At 42.4% G+C, this 7,813-nt stretch overlaps 1 protein-coding gene across 5 annotated transcripts in view; it reads left to right on the top strand.

Moving 5' to 3' along the window:
* Window positions 1–7,813, top strand: part of TMEM178A (transmembrane protein 178A) — a 100,293-nt gene that overhangs the window by 55,747 nt on the left and 36,733 nt on the right. Inside the window, exons 1-2 of one of the 5 annotated variants that reach the window (XM_033939187.1) lie at window positions 72–219; window positions 512–959. The exons of 3 other annotated variants lie outside the window; for them this stretch is intronic. The gene's annotated coding sequence lies outside the window, so the exon portion shown is untranslated. Of the gene's footprint in view, window positions 1–71; window positions 960–7,813 lie in introns of those variants that run through there. One more of the 5 variants, XM_033939189.1, reaches the window with a different exon arrangement.

Genomic DNA, 7,813 nt, shown 5'->3' with positions numbered 1-7,813 from the left:
CACATGATGCAGGCACAGAGATTCAATAAGAGGCTTGGAACCTAAGAATCAAAGAGAGGCTTGGACCGCGACTAGGTCAGGCAGTGAAATACAAAGAGAGGCTTGGAAAACCAAAAGAGACAAAAACAAAATTAATCGGCAACAGTACTGAATGTCATACTATGAAACTTTTCTGGACTATCACCCTATGCCCCCTTCACATTGCTCATCCTGGGGCAGGTGAGCTTTATTTTGGTAGTGTTAAGCAATTGGAGACTTGTGCCATTGCATTTTGTTTCCTCCAGTCACAGAAATACCCATTGCAGCACAGTCTTAAACTAAGTGCAGATTGGACTTGATTCTGGAAAACTGTGCCACAGTTCTAAAATGGATAATATTTATAATTCAGATCACAGCAGAAAAAGAAATGGAATATAATGCACCTCCTGCATCTGGAGTTAATCAAAATACCACTAAATAGTTTGGTGTCGTCTGCAAATTTTATTATCTCACACTTCGTCCCTGTTTCTAGATCTTAGCAAACTGCTGAAGATTTGGATGAAGATGAGAGACCCCAGCACTAGTAGTGGTGCAAAAAACAAAAACAAAAAAAAACGCCAATTTCAAGAGGAATGGAAATCAGATTTCAGCTGCTGGCTCATGTACTGCAAGATAAAAGAAGGAATTTTGCAAGACTTGCCAAGAAGCAAAACTTATAGGTTTAATACAATTTGCTGCAAAAGCTGAGTCTTCGTTCACTGACAATGGATTTGATGCATGGCATCATGCACTGGAAAGATTCCATAAGCATGAAAAATCAGACTGCCACTGGGAAGCAACAAGCAAATTAGCGAGTACACAAAATGTATTTATCAAGATGAGTAAAGCCAAGAAAAATGAAATGCAGATTGCCTGACTGGTGTTGACAAAAGAAGATTTCACATCGCTAAGATATCTTGCTCAACAAGGCCAGGCTATATGTGAGATCAAATTTTTTTAATTTATTGACGTTAGGGGTTGAAGATGAAATAAATAAATTTCAGATGGTTATCACATGTAAATTCTTTATTCATTTTTTAAAAACTTACAATAAGTGTGATAAGATAAAAACCATTTTACACTTTAACATCACTTAGGGCTCCTTTTATCAAGCCGCGCTAGCGGTTTAATGCGCGTAATAGCGTGCATTAAACCACCGGCCGCGCTAGCCGCTATCGCCTCCTCTTGAGCAGGTGGTAGTTTTCGGCCAGCGCGGGGGTTAGTGCGTGATGAAATGTGCCCGTTAACCCCGCTAGTGCGGCTTGATAAAAGGAGCCCTTAATATTCCATCAAAGTTTCATTCAGATCAAATATCCCTCCCTCTTACATCCCCATCAACTGTCTTTAAATATAAGAAAACATAAAGTACCCCTCCCCCCCCCCCCCCGACTTGGATGTGTATGTTCAAAAAGAAAAAAACAATATTCATTCTTTACAATATTTTGTTAATGGCTCCAAAACATCCTGAAATTTCTTAAAATTCCCTTGTTGTATGACTATTACCCGCTCCATTTTAAAGATGTGACATAAAGAATTCCACCAAAAACTGTAATTCAGCGGGTCCCAATTTTTCCAGTTTTTCATAATATGCTGTATGGCAACCCCTGTCATAATGAGCAAAAGTATGAAGTGACTAATGAAATACTTATGATCATGTATCAGGATATGTTAAGAAAAGCGCTTGTGAACATTCAAAATTGTGAGTTTTTTTTCATATCTTGATTGATGAAACAACTGATGTAATAATAATAATAGCTTTATTTACATCCCATCATACCTTTCAGTTCAAAAGGGTTTGCAATGAGTCTGCATGAAAGCAGCAAAGTTACAACATGAGCATTAAGTAGGAGGAAACAAACAGGCATGTAATGTAATTATAGATAACAGGAGGTAGGAGCATGCCGGAAAATGTAGAGGAAATCGTTTAAGTAAGTTTAAACAAATTTGTCAAATAAATGGGTGTCCACGAACAAGTTTCAGTTTGCATTCGCTGGGTTGGTAAAAGTTAGAGGTTATGGGGCTCATAATCGAAAGAGAAAAACGTCCAAAAACCAGCCTAAGTTGGCACTTGGACGATCATAAACGAAAGACGTCCAAGTGCCGATAATCGAAACGGGCTTTGGACGTGTTTACAAATGACTTAGGCCTTCCCAGTGCCGCTGAACGACCAGAGCTAAACAGGGCATTTCAGGAGGAGTGTCGAGGATGGGATTTGGGCAGGCCTTGGGCCGTGCTAGACTTAGTCGTACTGAATGTATAACCAAAAGTTTTACAACACAGCCTAGACGGAATTTGGACGTTGTGACTTAGGCCATTTAAAACATGGTCTAAGTCACAAAAACCTATATAAAATGACCAGATAAGCACTGCAAACACATAGTACAGACCCCCACACACTACCCCAGTGATCACCGACCCCCCCCCATAATAATCATAATCACAACTTTAAATATCTGCCTCCAGAATATCAGCTCCTGGCAGCCTGCCATAGGAAAGCCTAGTAGAGCTGCACAGAGGCGGCTTAAGTCATCTTGGGGATGGGTTAGGGACCCATGGAGAGGAGGACCCAGGTTCATAAGCCACTGTAATCATTGCATTCATGGTGAAACATGTGCACTCCCCAAAACCCTTTTGTACTGCCATATAAGTGGCTCCTGCAGCCATAAGGGCTATTGGGGTTGTAGACAGGTGGGTATAGTACGTTTTGGGGGTGTTTTTTGGGGGGGCTTGCCATGACCTATAAGGGAGCTGTAGTGAGATGTTTATGGGGCACCCTTTTTGTGAAGTTCACAGCAGTGTCCTGTAAGGTAGTCCATTATTCAGGTGCCATGTCTGGGTGCCCAGTCTATGACTTTGCTGACCCCTCCCACGTCCAACAGGGCTTATTCTAGGCATTTATGACTTGGACAAATATTTGGATGAAAATTTTGTATAAAGATGGACGATTTAGCAGTTTGGACAATCAGACGGCTGGACGTATAGTTAGATGATCTTCGAAAAAAAATATATTTTGGATGTATTTTTTGAAAATGCGTCTTAAGCTGTGTCTGACTTTGGATGACTTGCGACTTAGGCGAAAACGGACTTTTGATTATGCCCCTCCACATGTGGAAGAACATTATTTTTCAATCTGTGTGGGGTGATAGTTTTGCGGACAGTGGAGTTTTTTTGAGACCAATGACTATATTATAAGCCCCAATTTGCACAATTTAATGTGCTTTGTGTTATGGGGGTAATTTTCTGAGGTTTCTTTTTCTCCGCAGTTTTGAATTTTATTTATTTATTTAGCCCATCCTCCCAAAGGAGCCCAGAACGGGTTACAGGAGTACATTCATAGTATGGGTAGGACAAACTTTTGTGAGAAATACAGACTTTACAGCATTTACAGTATAGACAAGGGGGTTTAGGTTACAACATTTACAGTAAAGACATAACATACAGACTTAGGGTGGATTAAATTGCAACATTTACAGTGTAGGTATAACATGGAGGTAACATAGCTTTCCTAGCGATGGGTGTATCTTTTTTTGTTGGAGAATGTGGTGGTAATTCAGGTTATGTTTGCGGTGGCCAGCGAGTTTAGTAGGCATAGGGTGGATTAAACCAAGATTGTTGCCTACCAGCTTGAAATGCTAGGGTCCTATCTAAAATGTCCACTGTTAGGGCAGGGCCAGGTGGTTACAGAATATTTGGAGGAGCCATAAGTGTGTTGAGAGACTGTGGCTCAATGGGGATGAAGAGTTCAGCCTCTTGTACTTCCCCGAGTTCTCAACATGGTCTGCAGCCACTGAAGCTTACACTGCTACTACCTAGGGTTACCAGATTTTACATATGTAAAATCTGGGCCCCCTCGGCCTGCCCCCCAGGCCCGCTCAGTTCCACCCAGCCCCGCCCTGTTACGCCCACGTCACAACCCAGCCTCGCCCCCTAGCCCTGCTCCCCTCAGCCTGCTTGTCCTAGTCGGAAGGGCATGCGCAGATGCGACGCAATGACGTCAGGAGAACACGCGCTTGCATGTGACATCACCGCATGCATCTGCGCATAAACGGATGCCCCTCCCGACGCGATCTGCTTTTCAAAACCCAGACAAAGTGCTGGGTTTTGACAAGCCACCCGGACATGCCCTCTAAAAAGTTGATACGTCTGGGTAAATCCAGACAACCGGTAACCCTAGCTACTACCCTCATTGAAGTGGGGTATGGGTGCATCAGGTGGCAATTCCAGTGGTGCCCCTTCTAGGCACAAGAAATCAGTGTAGTTTAGTCTTTACCCAGCTGACACGAGAAACTGAAGTTGATGGTCAGACTGTCTGAGGAGAGAAAGAAAAGGGAATTAATACAGAATTGGTACAGCATGGTGCATTTTGACAGCACTATAAGATGATTATGCTTGACACCAATGATATTAGCTGACTGTGCTTCTTGGACAGCAGTACAGATTCATGTTCCAAGGCACATCTTGTAGCTTGCATTTATCTCTTTGAAAACATTTTTCATATTTCTGGGCAACATCTTGAAAGTTCCCATTCAGAACATTAATCTGAACACTTTGAACACACACTGGTTTTTTTTTTAATCATTCCATTTATTTGTGACGCTGTAAAAATTCCTACTTATGAACAATGTGTTGCAAGTCAAAATAAAGCATTACTTGAAACCTTTGTGGTTTCACTTGGAGTGCGGCATATAAAGAGGAGAAACTGAGTACGGAAGGGTAGAGATAGACGGTAATACAGTTCTCTTAGGGTTTCCACAGCTGGCATCGTGCTTGTTGCAGGTTTCTGGGTCTCGCTGCGTCTTGTCAGGTAGAAACCGACATTTCAGCCCCCTTGCTGTGGCTTTCTTCAGGGTATGCTGTGAGGTCTGCAGTTTATCATTATAAATAGTGGGTTCACTGACCTGACTGGGAACAAGGCAGTCCAGTGGTCACTAATTTGAATTTTGGTGGGAAAGTCGGTTGGTCACCAATTTGAATTTTGGTGGGAAAGTCGGTTGGTCACAAATTTGAATTTTGGTGGGGAAATCAGTTGGCAAAAGTCTCTGGTGAGTTTAAAGATGATCTCCCCGTGAAGCTGGGTTATTTGACCAGTGAACTGCTCTGTTCCCAGTCAGGTCAGTGGACCCACTATTTACAAAGACAAACTGCAGACCTCACAGCATACCCTGAAGAAAGCCACAGCATGGTGGCTGAAACGTCGGTTTCTACCTGACAAGAGCAGCGCAACCCAAAAACCTGCAACAAGATATAGTACAGGTTTGACAGGAGGCATGTGGCATGTGCACTAGAGTCATGTTCTGGACCTTACCAGTATTTTTCTGCATAGGGTTACCAGATTTTACTTTAGTAAAATCTGGACCCCTAGACCCGCCCTCCAGGCCCGCCCTGTTTCACCCATCCTCGACCTGTTACACCCCAGTCCTGCCCTCAATCTCACCCTAGCCCCGCCCCAATCCCTGCTGCCTGCCTGTCATGACTTAGAGGAAGCTTTTCAAAACCTGGATAAAGTGCCGGGTTTTGAAAAGCCATCCAGATCCCCGGACATGTCCTTGAAAAGGAGGAGATGTCCAGTGAAATCCGGACATCTGGTGCCACCCTATTTCTGCAACACTGACAGACGGAAGGGGACCTTTATAACAGGATGTCTATGTGAGACAGGTCCAAAAGGCACCTAATTTAGAAAGACCACCTGGGTTTTTGGGGAGAGCTTTGGCATCAACACAACTCAGTAACATTTCCTCTTTACTTTCCCCCTTAACCTCTCCCTCTACTGTTTCCTGACCTTCCCTGCCCCATTCCTCTCCTACCTATCCCCTCTTCATTATCTCCTCTCTTTCCCTGTCCACTGTAATTTGTAAACTGTATAAAAGCTATTGCTATAGCCCACTGTGGTATATCAAAAGCCGTTAAAAAATAACCTTTATAAAATAGTTTCCCCAAACTATTCTGAACAGCACGCATATGGCCATAATGAAATTTACATCTGCTCTGAAAAAGTCGTATCTTCTACGCGAGTATGTGGTTGCAAAATGGTACGAAAGCCCTTTTCTCTTTGCCTCCAGAATGGCACCTTAGCAGCGTTTAAAATGAAAACAGCTGGAGCCAGTGTGTGCCTGATAGGGAAAGGAATGAACAGCATGAAAAATCTGTAAATCACAAGACAAAACATGCAGCAGACAAGAGAAATACTTGCATACCAGCCAGTTTATTATTTTTCTAGGGGAAGGCGCAGATACTGTGGTAAATCTGAGAATTTGCAAAAGTTTTTATAACGAGGTATGTGGAAAATGATGCAACTTGTCCTCAAAGAAATGCAACCTGACAAGTTTAAGGTTTGTTTTAAAAGTCATCAGTCAGGTGATAGATTGAACTGCGGAAAAAAGCACTTGATAGCACGAATGGTCAGGACCACTCTGGCAATACTGAATGATGTTAGAATAAAGTTTGGAATAATTGTAAACATTACAAAGCATGGATTCACAATAGGACAACATTTTATTTGCACTTACACATTGCTTCACAGGGATCAATTCAATATCTTGCTCCATCTAAACTACCCAGAGAAATTGACAGGATTTTAGGGCTTCTTGCATCCTTCCAGTTCAACTTCCTAATAGTTTCTCATGGGCACTTCTCACCTCTCGCTGGGCTGAAAGAGAATCCTTTTGCTTCCAAAGTTATTCTAAAATAGCTCAAGCCTCAGTCTTGTTTCACTGCAAGGAAAAACTCTGTTGAGCTTTGCACTCCTCCTGTGAGCTACAGCATCACCAGGACGTTTTTGCTCATCTCTAGGCCTCAAACACACCGAGTTCCCTGCTCCTTCAGCATGCTGCCTCTCAGCATATCACCTCACCCCAGCGCAGTGGTTAGAGCTAAGCCTCAGCACCCTGAGGCTGCAGATTCAAATCCCACACTGTTCCTTGTGACCCTGGGCAAGTCACTTAATCCAAAAAAACCCAAGTACAGGAATGAGAAAGAAGACAATCAAATTCTAGGTCCAATACCTCTCTCAGAATCGTTTCAAATTCTTGTCAAAGACACAAATCCATTGAATATTGAGCAGGTATGAGGGGGATAAAGAACCGGTGAAGAATTATTCCCTTTCCAATGCGGTTGAAACCATCATCAACGCACGGAGACCTGAGGCTCTCCCCTTTATACAATTTGTAGTACAAGTTATAACAATATCATTATTGCAAGAAATGTTCAATGGATTTGTGTCTTTGACAAGAATTTGAAACGATTCTGAGAGAGGTATTGGACCTAGAACAAGTCACTTAATCCCCAGTTGCCCTAGGTACATTAGATACAGTGTGAGCCCACCAGGACAGACAAGGAAAAATGCTTAAGTGCCTGAATGTAAACCACTTAGGCTATAATAATAATAATAATTTTATTTTTATATACCGCCAAAGCCATCGTAGTTCGAGGCGGTTTACAACAAGAAGAGCTGGACAGTCAGCGAAAAAAAAAATAACAATGAAGACTTTGGTTACATAAAGTCACAATGTAGGGAAATCAAGAATATGTGATAAGAGTACAGTGGAAGGTTTAAGAGTTCTTGGTTACAAATCGGTTAAACAGGTTGGTTTTAACTAGTTTTCTGAAGTTAAGGTAGGATGAGGAGTGCTTGATGATGTTGCCTAGCCAGCTGTTTTGTTGACTTGCTTGGAAGGCTAGCGTTCTGTTAAGGAATCTTTTGTATTGGCAGGTTTTTATTGAAGGGTGGCTGAACATATGTATTCTATGTGTGGGCCTGGTGGAACAATCCAATTTAAAATGGGAGACCAGGTATAAG

The sequence above is a fragment of the Geotrypetes seraphini genome, chromosome 3 (genome assembly GCF_902459505.1).
Source record: "Geotrypetes seraphini chromosome 3, aGeoSer1.1, whole genome shotgun sequence".
In the NCBI taxonomy this organism is placed as follows: Eukaryota; Metazoa; Chordata; class Amphibia; order Gymnophiona; family Dermophiidae; genus Geotrypetes; species Geotrypetes seraphini.
Note: the sequence above shows the minus strand (reverse complement) of the source record. Positions and strands in the feature narration are given on the sequence as shown.